Consider the following 20,202-nt stretch of genomic DNA (forward strand, 5'->3'; position numbering starts at 1 on the left):
TAACACAGAAAAAAAAATATATATTAGTCCATGTAAGATAACCTGGAGTAAAATATCTTAGAAAAAATGCAAAGAAAAATTTGTTTTCAATATTAAAACTATTTATGATAAAATATTCTTAGATCTGCATCGTCTTTTCTGAAATGTTTCATTAAAACCATTTATTTATGCAGCAAACACCTACTGAACATATACTGGCCCCAGAGACTATGTTAGGTACTTCAGAGGTGATCCCTGATCATCTGTTATAACAGCCATATGAGGAAGAATGAAAGACTGTATCTACATCTTTTTCTCAGAAAGAACTGAGATATAAAATAATGCATAGTTTTAATTAGGCAAATTTGAATTAAATAGTGTTGATTTCATTTGCTATCAATAATACCAAAAATGCTACTGCATTAAACATTGAAAAATTTTAGTCACTAACACTGTTCTAAACTGCCACATGACAGCTTTTTTATTTATTGCCAGCTTAGATTTTAAGTATCTCAATTGCTATATCTTTTGTTTATCATTAAGAGAAGTTCTATTAATTATATTTAGCAATTGAAGAAATTGCTATTTTGAATCATGATTTATGAATATATATAATGTAAATATCCATTATCCATGATTATTATTTACCCATAAATGATCTTATATTGCTTTTTATGACATTAAATAGTTTGGATTCTGTAGTGAGAAGGAACCTTACAGAATACTAGCTAGCCTTTTCCTTGTGGCACACACTGGCGGATGTTTACCCAATAGTCACTCGTCTCTTTCTTGCTGATTTTGTTCAGGTTTTGAGCACTCACATGCTCTGTGGGTTCCTTCCCAGTTCCAGCACTTGAAAATTGAATACTCTAAACCAGTGGTTTTCTTTAGAGGTGACACTAACCCTTAGCAGGCATTTGGGAGATCTGTGGGCATGTTTTGGTGTGCCACAATAATAGAAGATGTGGCTTATCGACCAATGCTGGTTGTCCTGCAATGAGTGGGACATTCCCACACAATGAATAATTACATACTTACATCTTTTGAGTATGTCAAAGCTTTAATTAGTAAAAAACAAAACAAAACTGGCTTTAATGTTCTGAGCCCAAAATCTAAACTAAAGATCTTTGTACAGTTTTAATATATACTGACCTCCGAAAATCTAATTCTCACATAATCTGAAAGAAGATTTAAACCTCCTTAGGCTCTGGACCTGTAGTTGGTAATAAAGCCATTTCCTTAGACATTTTTGGCATTTCATTTCTAATTAAAAAATTGAAATAGGAGTACAAACTAATTTGCCCTGTATGCTCTTGGATGAGAGACAGACAGCATTAGTAATGAGGAGAATAAAATGGGGACTTTGTGGACAAGGGTGGCAAAACCTACGAATCTAGTACAAGAACCTTAAGACCCCAGATGGGCCTGAGAGCAGAACAGTCGTGACAGGCACCAGCCTATGACTGGGAGACATATGCTAGCAACAATCCGGTACAAATGCACACAGACCTCAAAGAACAGAGTGGACTATAAATTAGGAATCTAGGTTGTTTGGATGGAGACTGAAAATTCAGGTAATTCACAAATAAAATCATGAGAGGTCTGAAATCCAGGAGGCAGTCTATGAAGTACAGAATAGGAAATTAAACAACACTATTAAGAATCAGGGCATTGTGAGCCCATTCATGGAGACTAAACAGGGTTTAGAATTTAGAAAATGGGTGTGGACAATAGCAGAAACAAGAACATTATAACGATCCTTTATTTCAACTACAGTTATCAGGAACTGTTCTCTACACCATAGTCCATTTCTATGCTAGACTTTTTAATGTATCAGTAAACTAACCCTACTAAAGTCATTTTTTTCCCTTGGTAAGGAAAGGTAAAAAAGCAACTGGAGCTAGACTAACAAATGAATTTCATCTGTCAAGGTTAATTTGGTACAAAGTGCCCAACTTGCCATTTGTCATGTTCTGACCCTTCACATCCTGTACTACTCTAGCTCCTGACCACCCACAAAATTCTTAGCACACACTAGTCTCATCAAACCTAAGTAATCTATTTCCCTTTCCCCACATATTCTCTTCACCTCTGAAATGTCGCTATTCCAACTGCATTGCATGTATGTAGTAATCATATGTAATAACCTTTATGTTCTAGACTTCTGGCACTGGAGATACAAGAAAAAGATAAGTTCCCCATCTAGATGGAGGCAGTAAAATAAGCAAGTAGTTAAAATATGGAAAATATATTTTATAGCAGAATAAAGAAAAGATGCTAGGAACAAACAGGGAGTAGCAACTAATTGCCTGCATTCATTCATTATCATTAATTCATCCAACTACTATGTATAAAACAACCATGAATGCCAAGTCATGGTATAAAATTGGTAATGTTGGAAAGAGACTTGATTTGTGTTTTCTCTGGCTAACTATATGCCCAGTCCTCCCCTCTAACTGGTTCTCAGATGTGAGTGCGCATTTGGACTACCTGGGGAGCTTGATAAAATACAAATCACTGACATAAAACCTTGGAGATTTGGATTCAGGTCTTCAGCATAGGTTCTGAGGATTTGGAGATTACTAGGCAGTCCAGGTGATTCTGATTTGAGGATCTGAGGATCTGACTTTGAGAAAGGCAGCATTAGAAAATCATTCTCACAATGTGCTCCCTGAAGCATCAGTATCAGCATCACCTGTAGACTTGTTAGAAATGAGGCTGCTCACTCCCACCCCACACCTATTAAATCAGGAACTCTGGGGTCCAACATTCTGTTTTAATAAGGCTTCTAAGTATTCTGATGCATATTGAGAATCACACACTGGAGTGGAAGGACTGTCTGAAGTCTGTGAAACAGATCACACAGCTCTGCTTGAGATATTTGGAAACTAAAACACTTATTATGAAGCAGAAATAATATTTCTGCTTCTGCATCAGGGAACATACACTTGGTGTCTTTACGTATTGCCAAATTCCATTGTTCATGACAAACACAAACTGGAAACCAGAGTCCTAGTTAGGAAAAGGATTACCCTACATCTCAGATTCAAGTATTTGAAAGACACCCGCTGCTCCAGACTCAAGAACTAACGAAGTCGTGGTACTCAGGACAAGTCACCAGCTGGCCAAGTGCTATAATGGAGTATATCATTTCATCACAGCAATTGTTCACACGCCTGAGAAGTACCCTGTAATTTTTCCCAGTGCATACCTTTTCATGTAATGGGGAAGTTATATACAGACTTGGTGGTAGTTTGGTAAAATGGTTAAAACAATCATAGAGCTTAGACTAAGAGCAAAATTTTAGCTACAAAAGTATTCCCAGTCAAAAAGAAACAAATAAAAGCTATTCAAATGAAATACCTAATGCCCTGACACATTTTCTAAAATAAAAGCTACTCAGTGATTTTTTTATCCATTTGAAAGCATATAATTTCTCACAATAAGATTAAAAATCATCATTGTAAAATTTGTGAATTCACACACACACACACACACACACACACAATTTCCTTCCTCAATTTCCATGCAGTCTTATCATGACTATAAAGTTCAAATATAAACTTTTCTCTAAAAATAAGCCTATGGGGCTTCCCTGGTGGCGCAGTGGTTGAGAGTCCGCCTGCTGATGCAGGGGACACGGGTTCGTGCCCCGGTCCGGGAAGATCCCACATGCCGCGGAGCGGCTGGGCCCATGAGCCATGGCCGCTGAGTCTGTGCATCCGGAGCCTGTGCTCCGCAACGGGAGAGGCCACAACAGTGAGAGGCCCATGTATCACAAAAAAAATTTTTTTAATAAATAAATTTAATAAATAAATAAAAATAAGCCTATGAAAATATGTCATTAAGCACACTATGGAAAAATATTATCAATGCTGAAGAGATTTTTCACCCGTTATATGTTTTGTTATATTCCTATTCAGATCACAGAACTGATGATTTGAACCCAAGACAGGAAGAATCAGAAATTCGTACTGGGAAGGCATGACTGGCCAATAGTTTAAGTCAGGGATTCTGAAGTTTTAATATGGATCAGAACTACCTGAGGAGCTTGTAAAACATAGATTTTTGAGTCCCACTGAAAAGTTTCTGATTCAGTGGGACTAAGATAAGACCAAGAGTTTGTATTTCTAACAAGTTCCACACTTCGAGAACCACTATTTTAGAGAACAGTAAGAGATGTCACCATTCAAAAAAGGCTAGTTGGAGTGGCAAAAACTGGAGGAAATGCAGGTCAAACCAAGTAAACAAAGGATGTGGAAGTTAAAAATAATGCCATGATGACTTTCCTTGGTATCAGCACCTCTATAAGCAGGCCCAGCTGTCATTTTCCCGGGATGTGTTTTCCTATCTCACAATTACAATAGAGTGTCCAGTCAATTTTCTCTCAATTATCTCATGAAAATAAACATTCCATCATCTATTTATATTAAATTTATACTAAAACATTTGAGAAGAATGTATGAAACTCACAGGTATTCATAAATGCTTGTCAGAATGAAAAGTGTTTTTCCAGAGAAAAAATTAAGATGTTGATTAAATTAATTATAAATCAGAAATGTTATATTAAAAATGAAAAACATCACAGTGGTGACTTTTGGAGATCAATATGGCTCAAAATAACTACAGGTTTAGAATAGTCTATTCTACCATTGATTCAAATTAATTTTAAAAGTAACTTATTCCCCCACTGAATATTAATCTTATATTTAAATGACTCAATGATTTATCTTATATTGACATAATAAAATTTTCTTTGAAAAAATTCAAAGCAAACTCATTTCCTCCCTGCCCCCTATCTGCCAAAAAAAATTTTAAGCTAAATTCAAAGAAGACTTTATTGCTGCTGGCAGTTTGATAGGAAGAGAGGAAATTTGAATACAATCTGTTCTGTGAAAAGACAGCATATTACACAGACCTATAAGAAAGGGCTTGTGTCATGATTCTTATCATCAGTTCAGGTGCTAGCCCATAGCTATGGAGTTTGAAAAGAAAAGTGTCCCACATTACTGATCTTATCCTGCAGGTGTCCAAAGCTTTGATTGCATTTTTCTCAGACTTAATAACCTGTATTTCACTCCCTCCCCATTTTCACTTGTGCATGACTGGCCTGTGTTACTCTAGTCAGTTCCTGAACAGGAAACATTAAGGTTTAAGAATTTTTAGATGTTACACTTCCTTAGTTTCTCTTGAATAAAACTTTCAGTTTCAGCTGAAAAGAGCACCAAGCCTGGATTAGTTCTGCACTTAACACCTATGAAACCAAGTCAGTTTATTCCTTCATTCATTTATTATTTATATTCTGTGTGGTTTCAAAAAGGATTTGTGCAGCTCACCATAAAAGATATAGAAACAATAAAACCATTAAATCCAGTTTTAAGAATAAATGTCAAATAAAGCAGGCTAAGAGATGACTGTTTTACCAGAAGACTTACGTTTTGAACATCTACTGTCTTGAGCACAATAGTGTCATGCTTCCAGCAAACCAAAGGAAAAACATGACAACAACAAGACCACAGTGAGTGGCAAGTTTTGATTCATTAATTTCATAAAGTATACCATACAGTAGTTCATAGGAAAGGTAAAATTTCTCTAGCACTCAACCCCAGGAAAAAATATTCAGTAGTTCTTTACATAATAACCCTGGAATCAAACAACAGGCAGTAGATACAGTATTTTTTCATCAAAGACATAGAAATATGCTTCACATGATATCACCTCTCAATAAGACAAGGGAGAAAGAAAGGTGAACTAGCATTAGTCACTTACCTAGTAAAGGTGAACTTTGTATTCTGTTAAATACTATATTTAACACTAACAGCAGATGAGGAAAGTGGCATACAGAGCTGTTAATTGGCTCAAAGTCTTGGAACTATTGATTAGTGCTATCAATTAATATGAATTAAAGTTTGTCCAACTCCAAAACATGTGTTCTTCTTTTACTAAACCATTCACTAGTTCAGCTAAAATAACTTAGAACAGTGATGTGGTTTTCTTATAAGGTGAGCTGTAGGAATAGAGCTTGAGAGACATGAGTGAATAACACATCCTCTTTCATTTATCAATTGTCTCAGACTGGAGTTTAAACATAACACTAAACAATTCAGGGCTGAAGTAGACAATCTTGTGTTGTTGATGGAAAGCTGGATTTTCAGAGCTGCCTAGAATTTGTTAAATGTTTATAGAGCACCTACTATATGCCAGGCACTGTTGAAGATGCTATGGATGTAACATTGATCTAGCTCAACAGGATAGCTAAGATGAATTCGCTACAAAATGCATCTCCAGAAAATGAACTGGTCAATCTGTTGGATATTATTTTGTCGTTTGGATACTGAAAAGTATCTGCCAAAAGTGGTGATTCTGCTTTTGACACAAATGATGTTGAGCTCTTCAGTCTTACAGTTATGGCCAGCATGTTGAGTTGCTCTTGCCCCTCCAAGATTGTTATATAAAGTCAGCAGAAACAATGCTTGCTACTCTGTTTGTTATGGCAGAAAGGCATGCATTCAATCCATTTAAAATCTGAATCAAATTATCTACATATTAGTTTTAAAGAGGGATATCTGAGATAATCCTTAACGACATTAAGGATTAGATTTTGTTTTGTCCTGAGTATATTTTCCCCATTCAACTTCTTGAAGTGTTACTCTTCAAGGAGGATTACAGTGTGGAATCTAAATCACTTTTATGTTGGTTGGCCCAGAGATGGTTACTCTGTGGAATCAATGGCTTATTATAAATCAGTAATGCAGTAAAAACTCTAAGACTTACGTTATGTTTAATCACAATTTTCAATTATGTGAAAAAGCACATAAGAGTAATCAGAGCAGAGTAGCGTAGAGCAGAGCAGAGTAAAGGCTAGTTGGAGTGGCAAAAACTGGAGGAAATGCAGGTCAAACCAAGTAAACAAAGGATGTGGAAGTTAAAAATAATGCCATGCTACTGCTACTCTGCTCTGCTACTCAGAGCAGAGTAGTAGAGCAGGCATGCATGGCTTCTGCCTGCCTGTTCTTTTTATATAAAGGAAGACAGCTAGTACTGTTTGAATACCTACTAAGCACCAAGCTAGTATTAGGACCAGATGCTGTGCTGGGTGTCTAATAAATCATTTCATGTAAGACTTAGTATTCTCATTTTGCACTTGAGAAATCCTAGAGTGAGGATTTCAGCAAAGGGTAAAAATTCAGCTTTTATCTAAGAATCCTTACTGTGAGGCCTTGGGCAAGCTTTTTACAATCTTAGCCCTAGTGTCCTTATTTATGGAATGAGGGCAGTACATGCATATCTTGGAGAAATTGTGAGTTTTGTTCCAGATCACCACAATAAAGTGAGTCACACAAATTTTTTCATTTCCCAGTGCAAATAAAAGTTAGGCTTACACTATACTGTAGTCTGTTAAGTATAAAAAAAATATACCTTAACTTTAAAATATTATATTGTTGAAAAATGCTAACCATAATGAGCCTTCAGCGAGTCATAATCTTTTAGCTGGTGGAAGCTCTTGCCTCAATGTTGATGCTGCTGACTGATAGGGTGGTGGTTGCTGAAGGTTGGTGAGGCTGTGGAAACTTCTCAAACTAAGATAACAGTAAAGTTTGCCACATTGATTGACTTCCTTCTACAAATGATTTTTCTGTAGCATGCAAAGCAGTTTGATGGCATTTTACCCACAGTAAAACTTCTTTCAAATTTGGAGTCAATCCTCTCAAATCTTGCTGCTGCTTTATCAACTAAGTTTATGTTATATTCTAAATCCTTTGTTGCCATTTCAACAATCTTCACAACATAATCACCAGGAGTAGTTTCCTTCTCAAGAAACTACTTACTTTGTTCATCCGTAAGAAGCAGCTCCTCATCTGTTAAAGTTTTATCATGAGAGTGCAGCAATTCAATCACATCTTCAAGATCCACTTCTAATTCTAGTTCTCTTGCTGTTTCCACCATATCTGCAGTTACTTCCTCAACTGAAGTCTTGAACCCTTCAAAGTTATCCATGAGGGTTAAAATCAACTTCTTCCAAACTCCTGTTAAATTGATATTTTGACCTCTTCCCTTGAATCACAAATTTTCTTAATGACATCTAGAATGGTGAATCCTTTCCAAAAGTTTTCAATCTACTTTGCCCAGATCCATCAGAGGAATCACTGTCTATGGCAGCTATGTCCTTACAAAATGTCTTAAATAATAAGACTTGAAACTGGATATTATTTCTTGATCCATGGACTACAGAATGGATGTTGTGTTAGCAGGCACAAAAACAACATTAATTTCATCTCCATCAGAGCTCTTGGGTGACCAGGTGCATTGTCAATGAGCAGTAATATTTCAAAAGGAATCTTTTTTCTGAACAGTAGGTCTCAACAGTGGGATTAAATTATTCAGTAAACCATAGTGTAAACAGATGTGCTGTCATCTAGGCCTTGTTCCATTTTAGAGCACAAGTAGTATAGATTTAGCATCATTCTTAAGGGCCCTAGAACTTTTGCAGTGGCAAATGAGCATTGGCTTCAACTTAAAGTTACCAGGTATATTAACCCCTAACAAGAGAGTCAGCCTGTCCTTTGAAGATTTGAAGTCAGGCATTGACTTCTCCTCTATAGCTATGAAAGTCCTAAATGACATCCTCTAATAGACGGCTGTTTCGTCTATGTTGACAATCTGTTGTTCAGTATCATCACCTTCACTAATTATCTTAGCTAGATCTTCTGGATAACTTGCTGCAGCTTCTACATCAGCACTTGCTGCTTCATCTTGCACTTTAATGTTAAGAAGATAGCTTCTTTTCATAAACCTCATGAACCGACCTCTGCTAGCTTCAAACTTTTCTCCTGTAGCTTCCTCATTTCTCTCAGCCTTGAAGGGAGTTAAGGCCTTTCTCTGGATTGGGTTTTGGCTTAAGAGAATGTTGTAACTGGTTTGATCTTCTATCTAGACCACTAAAACTTTCTCCATATCAGCAATAAGGATGTTTCACTTTCTTATCATTTGTGTGTTCACTGGAGTAGTGATTTTAATTTCCTTCAAGAACTTTTCCTTTGTATTCAAAACTTGGCTAACTATTTGGCATAAGAGGCTTAGCTTTTGGCCTATATCAGCTTTCAATGCCTTCCTCACTAAGCTTAATCATTTCTAGCTTTCAATTCAAAGTGAGAGACATACAACACTTCCTTTCACTTGAATACTTAGAAGGCATTGTAAGATTATTAATTGGCCTAATTTCAATATTTTTGTGTCTCAGGGAATAGGGAGGCACAAGGAGAGGGAGAGAGACAGGGGAACAGCCTGTTGGTGGAGCAGTCAGAACACACAACATTTATCAATTAAGGTCCTCATTTTAAATGGGCCCAGTTCATTGCGCCCCCCAAAATAATTACAATAGTAATATCAAATATCACCAATCACAGAATATAATAAAAAATATAATAATAATTTAGAAGTTTGAAATACTGTGGGAATTACCAAAATGTGACACAGAGACACAAAGTGAGCAAATGCTGTTAGAAAAATGGCACTAATACAGTTGCTCAATGCAGGGTGGCCACAAAACTTCAATTTGTAAAAAAAATAGTACCTGTGAAGTACTATAAAGTGAAGCACAATGCAACAAGGTATGCCTGTAATCTACTTCTTTTGATTAGTGGGAAAGTTAAACGTGATAATCTATGTAAAGCTCTTAGCATGGTATAAGCTTACAGGAAACTCTCAACCAAGTTGTTTGTTGTTGGGCTTCCCTGGTGGCACAGTGGTTAAGAATCTGCCTAGCAGTGCAGGGGACATGGGTTCGAGCCCTGATCCGAGAAGATCCCACATGCCGTGGAGCAACTAAGCCCGTGTGCCACAACTACTGAGCCTGCATTCTACAGCCCATGAGCCACAACTACTGAAGCCCATGTGCCTAGATCCCATGATCCCCAACAAGAGAAGCCACAGCAATGAGAAGCCCATGCACCACAACAAAGAGTAGCCCCCGTTCACCTCAACTAGAGAAAGCTCGTGCACAACAATGAAGACCCAATGCAGCCAAAAATAAATAAATAAAATTAATTTATTTTTTAAAAAAGTTGTTTGTTGTTATTATTATTACTATTACTACTACTATAGTTATCATTTTTATTGGGAAGTTAGATAACATTTAAAGACATAGCTAATTAGTAGTTTTAGAATGTTTTTAGCCAGAAGTTGGCCTGGGCCATAGTGCCATCCCAAGACACTATGATACTGCTATAAAATCAATGTATAACCAACAGGGTTCAGAATGGTCAGGTAATAAAATACTTTTCTGTGTTTTCATTTGTGGTGAAGACAGTTGTTCTGTGGGTACCCACATGCTCTACTATATTTCCCAGCTCCCTTGCAGTTCTGTTGGGGCCAAGTTGCTGTATCTGGCCAGTGGACTACATGAAGTGGCAGGTATCATCTAAATGCAGAGGCAGTTAAGAGGTGTGCCTCTACAATCCACCTCTTTCCACACTGTGATGCCTTAACTAGACATCACAAGATGGCAGTTCCTGAGTCACAAGATGACAGAAGACAAAATTCCTAAGTCACCAGATAGAGGAGAGTCCTTACCAACCTGTTCTAGACTTTGTATAACAGGAAATAAACTTTTGTTCTAATAAGTTACTGAGATTTGAGGTCTATCCACTATTGCAGTATGTTTTTCATTCAATAATTTTTTTTTTGGCCTTACAATGTGCCAAGTAATGTTCTAAGCACTGAGAAGATAAAGCTCCTGTCCTCATGGAGCTTAATATTAAATTGTCCCTTACAGGATCAAAGTTAGAATGCCGGCTTCATTATCACAATGATCTAACTACTAAGCTAATCACCTTGAATTCTATGTACACTTCTGATCTGCATATCTGCAATTTGTCTTTAATAAAGAAAAAAGAAGCATAAAATAGGCAATAATAAGAGGTATTATATAATCAAGATGGGACAAAATTTCAAGGTTAATTAAATAACGGTTAATTTTTAAAAAATACTTTCTCAGGGTAGGAGGAAAAGGTTGTTTCATCATAAGGAGAATAAAAATTCATTTAAGAATCAAAATGTTTAAAGTGAGTTAGCTGGATTTCACTGACTTATCTCTAAAACATGCTTTTGTTTTTTTGGAAGGGAAAATTGAAATGCTACATTTAAGAATATGGAACATCGGACTTTCAAGATGGTGGTGGAGTAAGACGTGGATATCACCTTCCTCCCTATGAATACATCAAAAATACATCTACATGTGGAACAACTCCTACAGAACACCTACTGAATGCTGGCAGAAGATCTCAGACTTCCCAAAAGGCAAGAAAATCTCCACGTACCTGGGTAGGGCAAAAGAAAAAACAGAGACAAAAGAATAGGGGTGGGACCCATACCTCTGGGTGGGAGCTGTGAAGGAGGAAAAGTTTCCATACATTAGGAAGCCCCTTCACTGGCGGAGATGGTGGGTGTGTGGGGGGGAAGTTTCGGAGCCATGGAGGACAGCACAGCAACAGGGGTGCAGAGGGCAAAGCAGAGAGATTCCCACACAGAAGATCGGTGGCGACCCGCACTCACCAGCCTGAGATGCTTGTCTGCTCACCCACCGGGCCAGGTTGGGGCTGGGAGCTAAGGCTCAGGCTTTGGAGGTCAGACCCCAGGGAGAGGACTGGGGTTGTCTGTATGAAGACAGAGTGAAGGAAGCTAGTGCTCCTCAGCTAGCCGGGAAAGAGTCCAGGAAAATGTCTGGACCTGCCGGAGAGGCAAGAGACCTTTGTTTTGGTGTGTGTGAGGAGAGGGGATTCCTTCCCAGTGTGCCCACAGAAAGCAGAGCACTGCCTAAACAAGCTCCAAAGACAGGCGTGAGCCGCAGCTATCAGTTCAGACCCCAGAGACTGACATGAACTGCTAACTCTGTGGCTGCTGCCACCAAGAGTCCTGTGTGCCAGAGCAGGTCACTAACAACACCACCCCGGAGCATATGCAGCACACCACTGCCAGGGTCACAAGATCCAGGGACAACTTCCCTGAGAGAACACACGGTGCACCTCAGGCTGTTGCAACGTCATGCCGGCCTCTGCTGCCACAGGCTCACCCCACATTCCAATTATGACTACCATACTCCTCCCTACCCCCAGCCTGAGTGAGCAAGAGAGCCCTAATCAGCTGCTGCTTTAAGACCCTCCTGTCTGGGCAGGGAACAGACACCTGAGGGAGACCTACTTGCAGGGGTGGGGCCAAAACCAAAGCTGAACCCCAGGAGCTGTGTGAACAAAGAAGAGAAAGGGATATTTCTCCCAGCAGCCTCAGGAGCAGCAGATTAAATACCCACAGTCAACTTGATAGACCCTGAATCTGAAGAATACCTGAATAGACAATGAATGTTTGCAAAATTGAGGCAGTGGACTTTGGGAGCAACTGCAGACTTGGGGTTTGCCTTCTGCGTCTAATTTGTTTCTGGTTTTATTTTTATCTGAGTATAGTATTTAGTGTTTATCATTGATGGATTTGCTTATTGGTTTCATTGCTCTCTTCCTTTTTTTTAATATATATATTTTTTCCTTTTTTTCTTAGTGTGTATGTATATGCTTCTTTGTGTGATTTTGTCTGTACAGGTTTGCTTTTACCATTTATACTAGGGTTCTGTTGGTTTTGTTTTTGTTTTTTTGTTATTCTCTCTTGCTTTTCTTCTGAGCCATGTGGCTGGCAGGATCTTGGTGCTCGAGCTGGGGGTCAGGCCTGAGTCTTTGAGGTGGGAAGGCCAAGCCCAGGACATTGGACCACAAGAAACTTCCCGGCCCCACATAATATCAATCAGCAAGAGCTGTCCCAGAGATCTTCTTCTCAACACTAAGACCCAGCTCCATCTAATGGCCAGCAAGCTCCAGTGCTCAACGCCTCATGTCAAACAACTAGTAAGACAGGAACACAACACCACCTATTAGCAGAGAGGCTGCCTAAAGTCATACTAAGTTCACAGACACTGCAAAACACACTAGCGGATGCAGCCCTGCACACTAGAAGGACAAGATACACCCCACCCACAAGAACACAGGCACCAGTCCCCTCCACCAGGAAGCCTACATAACCCACTGAACCAACATCATCCACTGGGGTCAGACACCAAAAACAATGGGAAGTATGAACCTGCAGCCTGCAAAATGGAGCCCCCAAACACAGTAAGTTAAACAGAATGAGAAAACAGAGAAATATGCAGCAGAGGAGGAGCAAGGTAAAACCCACCAGACCTAACAAATGAAGAGAAATAGGCAGTCTACATGAAAAAGAATTCAGAGTAATGATAGCAAAGATGATACAGAATCTTGGAAATAGAATGGAGAAAATACAAGAAACATTTAACAAGCATCTAGAAGAACTAAAGAGCAAAAAAACAATGATGAACAACACAATAAATGAAATTAAAAATACTTTAGAAGGGATCAATAGCAGAATAACTTGGCAGAAGAATGGATAAGTGACCAGGAAGATAAAATAGTGGAAATAACTGTCACAGAGCAGAATAAAGTAAAAATAATGAAAAGAATTGAGGACAGTCTCAGAGACCTCTGGGGCAACATTAAACACACCAACATTTGAAGTATAGGGGTCCCAGAAGAAGAAGAGAAAAAGAAAGGGTCTGACAAAATATTTGAAGAAATTATAGTTGAAAACTTCCCTAACATAGAAAAAGAAATAGTCAATCAAGTGCAGGAAGCTCAGAGAGTCCCATAAAGGATAAATTCAAGGAGAAACATGCCAAGAAACATACTAATCAAACTATCAAAACTTAAATACAAAGAAAAAATATTAAAAGCAGCAAGGGAAGAGCAACAAATACTATACAAGGGAATCCCCATAAGGTTAACAGCTGATCTTTCCGCAGAAACACTACAAGCCAGAAGGGAGTGGCAGGACATATTTAAAGTGATAAAAGAGAAAAACCTACAACCAAGATTACTCTAAGCAGAAAGGATCTCATTTAGATTTGACAGAGAAATTAAAACCTTTACAAACAAAAAACTTAAGAGAATTCAGCACCACCAAACCACCGTTACAACAAATCCTAAAGGTATTTCTCTAGGCAGGAAACACAAGCGAAGGAAAAGAACTACAATAACAAACCCAAAAGAATTAAGAAAATGGAAACAGGAACATACATATTGATAATTACCTTAAATGTAAATGGATTAAATTCTCCCACCAAAAGACACAGACTGGGTGAATGGATACAAAAATAAGACCCATATAAATGCAGTCTACAAGAAACCCACTTCATACCTAGGGACACACACAGACTGAAAGTGAGGGGATGGAAAGATATTCCATGCAAATGGAAATCAAAAGTAAGCTGGAGTAGCAATTCTCAAATCAGATAAAATACACTTTAAAATAAAGACTATTACAAGGGACAAAGAAGGACACTACATAATGATCAAGGGATCAATCCAAGAAGAAGATATAACAATTGTAAATATTTATGCACCCAACATAGGAGCACCTCAATATACAAGGCAAATGCTAACAGCCATAAAAGAGGAAATCGACAGTAACACAATCACAGTAAAGGACTTTAACACCCCACTATCACCAAAGACAGATCATCCAAAATGAAAATAAATAAGGAAACACAAGCTTTAAAAGACACATTAAAACAGATAGACTTAATTGATATTTATAGAACATTCCATCCAAAAACAACAGAATACACTTTCTTCTCAAGTGCTCGTGGAACATTCTCCAGGATAGATCATGTCTTGGGTCATACATAAAACCTTGCAAAATTTAAGAAAATTGAAATCATATCAAATATCTTTTCTGACCACAAAGCTATGAGACTAGATATCAATTACAGGAAAAAATCTGTAAAAAACACAAAAACATGGAGGCTAAACAATACGTTAATAAATAACCAAAAGATCACTGAAGAAATCAAAGAGGAAATCAAAAAATGCGTAGAAACAAATGACAATGAAAACACGACAAGCCAAAACCTATGGGATGCAGCAAAAGCAGCTCTAAGAGGGAAGTTTACAACAATACAATCTTACCTCAAGAAACAAGAAAAATTTCAAATAAACAACCTAACTTTACACCTAAAACAATTAGAGAACGAAGAAAAAAAAAACCCAAAGCTAGCAGAAGGAAAGAAATCATAAAAATCAGATCAGAAATAAATGAAAAAGAAATGAAGCAAATAGTAGCAAAGGTCAATAAAACTAAAAGCTTGTTCATTGAGAAGATAAACAAAATTGATAAACCATTAGCCAGACTCATCAAGAAAAAAAGGGAGAAGTGTCAAATCAATAGATTAGACATGAAAAAGGAGAAGAAACAACTGACACTGCAGAAATACAAAGGATCATGAGAGATTACTACAAGCAACTATATGCCAATAAAATGGACAACCTAAAAGAAATGGACAAATTCTTAGAAAAGCAAAACCTTCTGAGACAGAAACCAGGAAGAAATAGAAAATATAAACAGGCCAATAACAAGCACTGAAATTGAAACTGTGATTAAAAACCTTCCAACAAAAGAAAGCCCAGGACCAGCTGGCTTCACAGACAAATTCTATCAAACATTTAGAGAAGAGCTAACACCTATCCTTCTCAAACTCTTACAAAATATAACAGAGGGAAGAACACTCCCAAATTCAATCTATGAGGCCACCATCACCCTGATACCAAAACCAGACAAAGATGTCACAAAGAAAGAAAACTAGAGGCCAATATCACTGATGAACATAGATGCAAAAATCCTCAACAAAATACTAGCAAACAGAATCCAACAGCACATTAAAAGGATCACACACCATGATCACGTGGGGTTTATCCCAGGGATGCAAGGATTCTTCAAAATACTCAAATCAATCAATGTGATACACCATATTAACAAATTGAAGAATAAAAACCACATGATCATTTCAATCGATGCAGAAAAAGCTTCTGACAAAAATCAACACCGATTTATGATAAAAACCCTCCAGAAAGTAGGCACAGAGGGAACTTACCTCAACATAATAAAGGCCATATATGACAAACCCACAGCCAACATCATCCTCAATGGTGAAAAACTGAAACCATTTCTACTAAGATCAGGAAGAAGGCAAGGTTGCCCACTCTCACCACTATTTTTCAACATTGTTTTGGAAGTTTTAGCCACAGCAATCAGAGAAGAAAAGGAAATAAAAGGAATCCAAATCAGAAAAGAAGTGAAGCTGTCACTGTTTGCAGATGACATGACACTATTTATAGAGAATCCTAAAGATGCCACCAGAAAACTACTACAGCTAATCAATGAATTTGGTAAAGTAGCAGGATACAAAATTAATGTACAGAAATCCATTGCATTCCTATACACGAACGATGAAATATCTGGAAGTGAAATTAAGGGAACACTCCCATTTATCATTGCAACAAAAAGAATAAAATATCTAGGAATAAACCTACCTATGGAGACAAAAGACCTGTATGCAGAAAACTATAAGACACTGATGAATGAAAGAAATTAAAGATGATACAAACAGATGGAGAGATATACCACAATCTTTGATTGGAAGAATCCACGTTGTGAAAATACTCTACTACCCAAAGCAATCTACAGATTCAGTGCAATCCCTATCAAACTCCCACTGGCATTTTTCACAGAACTAGAACAAAAACTTTCACAATTTGTATGGAAACACAAAAGACCCCAAATAGCCAAAGCAATCTTGAGAAAGGAAAACGGAGCTGGAGGAATCACGCTCCCTGACTCCAGAGTATACTACAAAGCTACAGTAATCAAGACAGTATGGTACTGGCACAAAAACAGAAATATAGATCAATGGAACAGGAAAGAAATCCCAGAGAAAATCCATGCACGTATGGTCACCTTATTTTTGAAAAAGGAGGCAAGAATATACAATGGAGAAAAGACAGCCTCTTCAATAAGTGGTCCTGGGAAAACTGGACAGCTACATATAAAAGAATGAAATTAGAACACTCCCTAACTCCATAGACAAAAATAAACACAAAATGGATTAAAGACATCAATGTAAGCCCAGACACTATCAAACTCTTAGAGGAAAACATAGGCAGAACACTCTATGACATAAATCACAGCAAAATCCTTTTTGACCCACCTCTTAAGAAATGGAAATAAAAACAAAAATAAACAAATGGGACGTAATGAAACTTAAAAGCTTTTGCACAGCAAAGGAAACCATAAACAAAACGAAAAGACAGCCCTCAGTATGGGAGAAAATATTTGCAAATGAAGCAACTAACATAGGATTAATCTCCAAAATTTACAAGCAGCTCATGCAGCTCAATATCAAAAAAACAAACAACCCAATACAAAAATGGGTGGAAGACCTCAATAGACATTTTTCCAAAGAAGATACAGAGATTGCCAACAAACATATGAAAAGATGCTGAGCATCACTAATCATTAGAGAAATGCAAATCAAAACCACAGTGTGGTTTCACCTCACACCACTCTGAATGGCCATCATCAAAAAATCTATAAATAATAAATCCTGGAGAGGGTGTGGAGAAAAGGGAACCCTCTTGCATTGTTGGTAGGAATGTAAATTGATAAAGCCACTATGGAGAACAGTATGGAGATTCCTTAAAAAACTACAAATAGAACTACCATATGACCCAGCAATCCCACTGCTGGGCGTATACCCTGAGATAACCATAATTCAAAAAGTGTCATGTACCAAAATGTTCACTGAACCTTTATTTACCATATACAGGACATGGAAGCAACCTACGTGTCCATCAACAGATGATGGATAAAGAAGATATGGCACATATATACAATGGAATATTATTCAGCCATAAAAAGGAATGAAACTGAGTTATTTGTAGTGAGGTGGATGGACCTAGAGACTGTCATACAGAGTGAAGTAAGTCAGAAAGAGAAAAACAAATACCGTATGCTAACACATATATATGGAATCTAAAAAAAAAAAAAAAGGTTCTGATGAACCTACAGGCAGGGCAGGAATAGACACAGACGTAGAGAATGAACTTGTGGACACAGGGTAGGGGAAGGGTAAGCTGGGACAAGGTGAAGAGTAGGATTATCATATATACACTACCAAATGTTAAATAGATACCTAGTGGGAAGCAGCTGCATAGCACAGGGAGATCAGCTTGGTGCTTTGTGACCACCTAGAGGAGTGGGATGGGAGGGTGGGAGGGAGGTACAAGAGGGAGTGGATATGGGGATATATGTATACATATAGCTGATTCACTTTGTTATACAGCAGAAACTAACACAACATTGTAAAGCAATTATACTCCAGTAAAGACATTAAAAAAAAAATTTCTGAATCAAAGTGGAACTAAAATATGCATTATTTAAAAAAAATATGGAACATTAAAGTCTTATTTTCATTTATACCATAAAGAATATTATTCTTAAATCCTATATGATATTATTATCGTTCTCTCATTGTACAATTATAAAAAGATCTAATTTATACCTAATTTTAGTAATTACACATTCTTCAACATATTGGTTTTCTTCTCTTAAATATGCATTTTGTAACTACCTTGCCTTTTTTTAGAATGAGTTAGAGATGTATCAAGTAAACAGCCAAATAAATATTCACCTTTAGAGAAGGTGAACAATAGAAGAGTTGAATGACACATTCCTGATTAGTACTGGTTTTAGAACTCAGAACAAAAGTGGACATTATTTTTCTTAAACTACTGAAAAATTCAGCCTTTGCTTATCACACACCACAACCTCAGAAAATGCCTGTGCAGAAAAGCAAAATCATCATTTAATATATTTTCTAAAGTCTTAACATTCAAAGTGTAATAAATTAAAACAGTGTATTTAAGGAATTAGTTGATTTCTTAGGAACACTTATATAGATTAAAATGAAATCCACAATTTGGTGCTTTTCTGACACAGCATTATTAACTATACACTGAAAAACCACAGATAATTCTGGGATATTTTACAGCATAACAATTTTGACAGATATAAGCGATAACTTCACTTAAACTGATTACTACCTCAACCATAATTAAACTCATAGTATTAAGCTACATTTACATTCAGGTCAAGATCATTCAAGAAGAAGTCAAGTCCGAACTTTATGTGCTTCAAGCAAACCAAACACATACTCATAAACTAATACAGAGAAGTTCATCATTACAGAACCGAATCTTAAGTAGGACCTGTACATTTTTTGTTAGATAAGATTTAGTAACATAACTGAATCTATTTATTAACTGGAATAACTTAATAAATCTTAAGAAAAAAACTGCCCAAGGTAGAAGACACAAATGTAACACTAAATTTACTCTTTTGTAATTTGCTGAAGAGTTAAGTTTTTATTTATTTAGAAGAGCCATCATCTGTGGCTAGGAAAATTATTACATATACACACATATTGCTTTTGTTATCCAGACATTAGAGTAGCAAAATAACATTTAGTTAACAAGTCAACTCATCTAGTAATATTTTATATCTATTATAAGAAAAGCATTGCTTTAACTAGAAAAAATTCAACATGCTCAGTCTTGGCTATCATATCTAACAAGGTGCTATACCAAAAAACACTAAGACCTCAAAAAACACTGAAGAACAATTTTGTTAGTAAGAGCTCTACAAAGAGACTGCTATTTCTGTCATATCCCCAGTAATATTTTAGACCTTATATATCACAACTGTCCTTTGGAATATATCTAAAAGTCTTCTTTTTTTCCTATTGGTGACCAATAGAATCTTAAGCTTCTTTGCATTTAATCATAGTATTTTTTTCTTAGTTATATTTAGTTGCTACTCACTTCAGTCAGAACACTGTATAACTGATAGAAGATTTCAAAAAGTTCATAATGGGACTAGAGAAAGACCTTCTAGTATAGTGGCTGAGATTTCCAATCCCAGAATAAAACATAATTGAATTCTGTCTTGGTAATTAATGACACTCTAAAGATTAAATGAAATAAAATCTTAGTGAAGTCATCATACATAGTAAGCATTTGGTAAGTATTGGGGTGTTTTCTTTTCTCACTCGTTATTGTTTAGCCCATAGTTACCACTGAGGTTTTCAACTCAAAGTAGAATATGTTTTCCTTATGTTTATAAGCCTAGCCACTCTCTACTGTGCTTTAGACTAGACAGTGTGTTCTTTGAGGAGAGTAACCATACTCACCCTGTACCCCTAATTTCTACAAGTTACAGATACATGTTATAGGCACTGAGTAAAGATGTGTTGAATAAATGAATGATGGAATCAAT

At 36.9% G+C, this 20,202-nt stretch overlaps 1 protein-coding gene across 3 annotated transcripts in view; it reads right to left on the reverse strand.

Annotated features, from left to right (window-relative positions):
* MAPK10 (mitogen-activated protein kinase 10) overlaps positions 1–20,202 on the reverse strand; it is a gene marked incomplete at both ends in the record, with an annotated part of 166,665 nt that overhangs the window by 141,514 nt on the left and 4,949 nt on the right. The gene's annotated exons all lie outside the window — the stretch shown is intronic.

The sequence above is a fragment of the Leucopleurus acutus genome, assembly GCF_964270905.1.
Source record: "Leucopleurus acutus genome assembly, chromosome: 4".
Classification (NCBI taxonomy): Eukaryota; Metazoa; Chordata; class Mammalia; order Artiodactyla; family Delphinidae; genus Leucopleurus; species Leucopleurus acutus.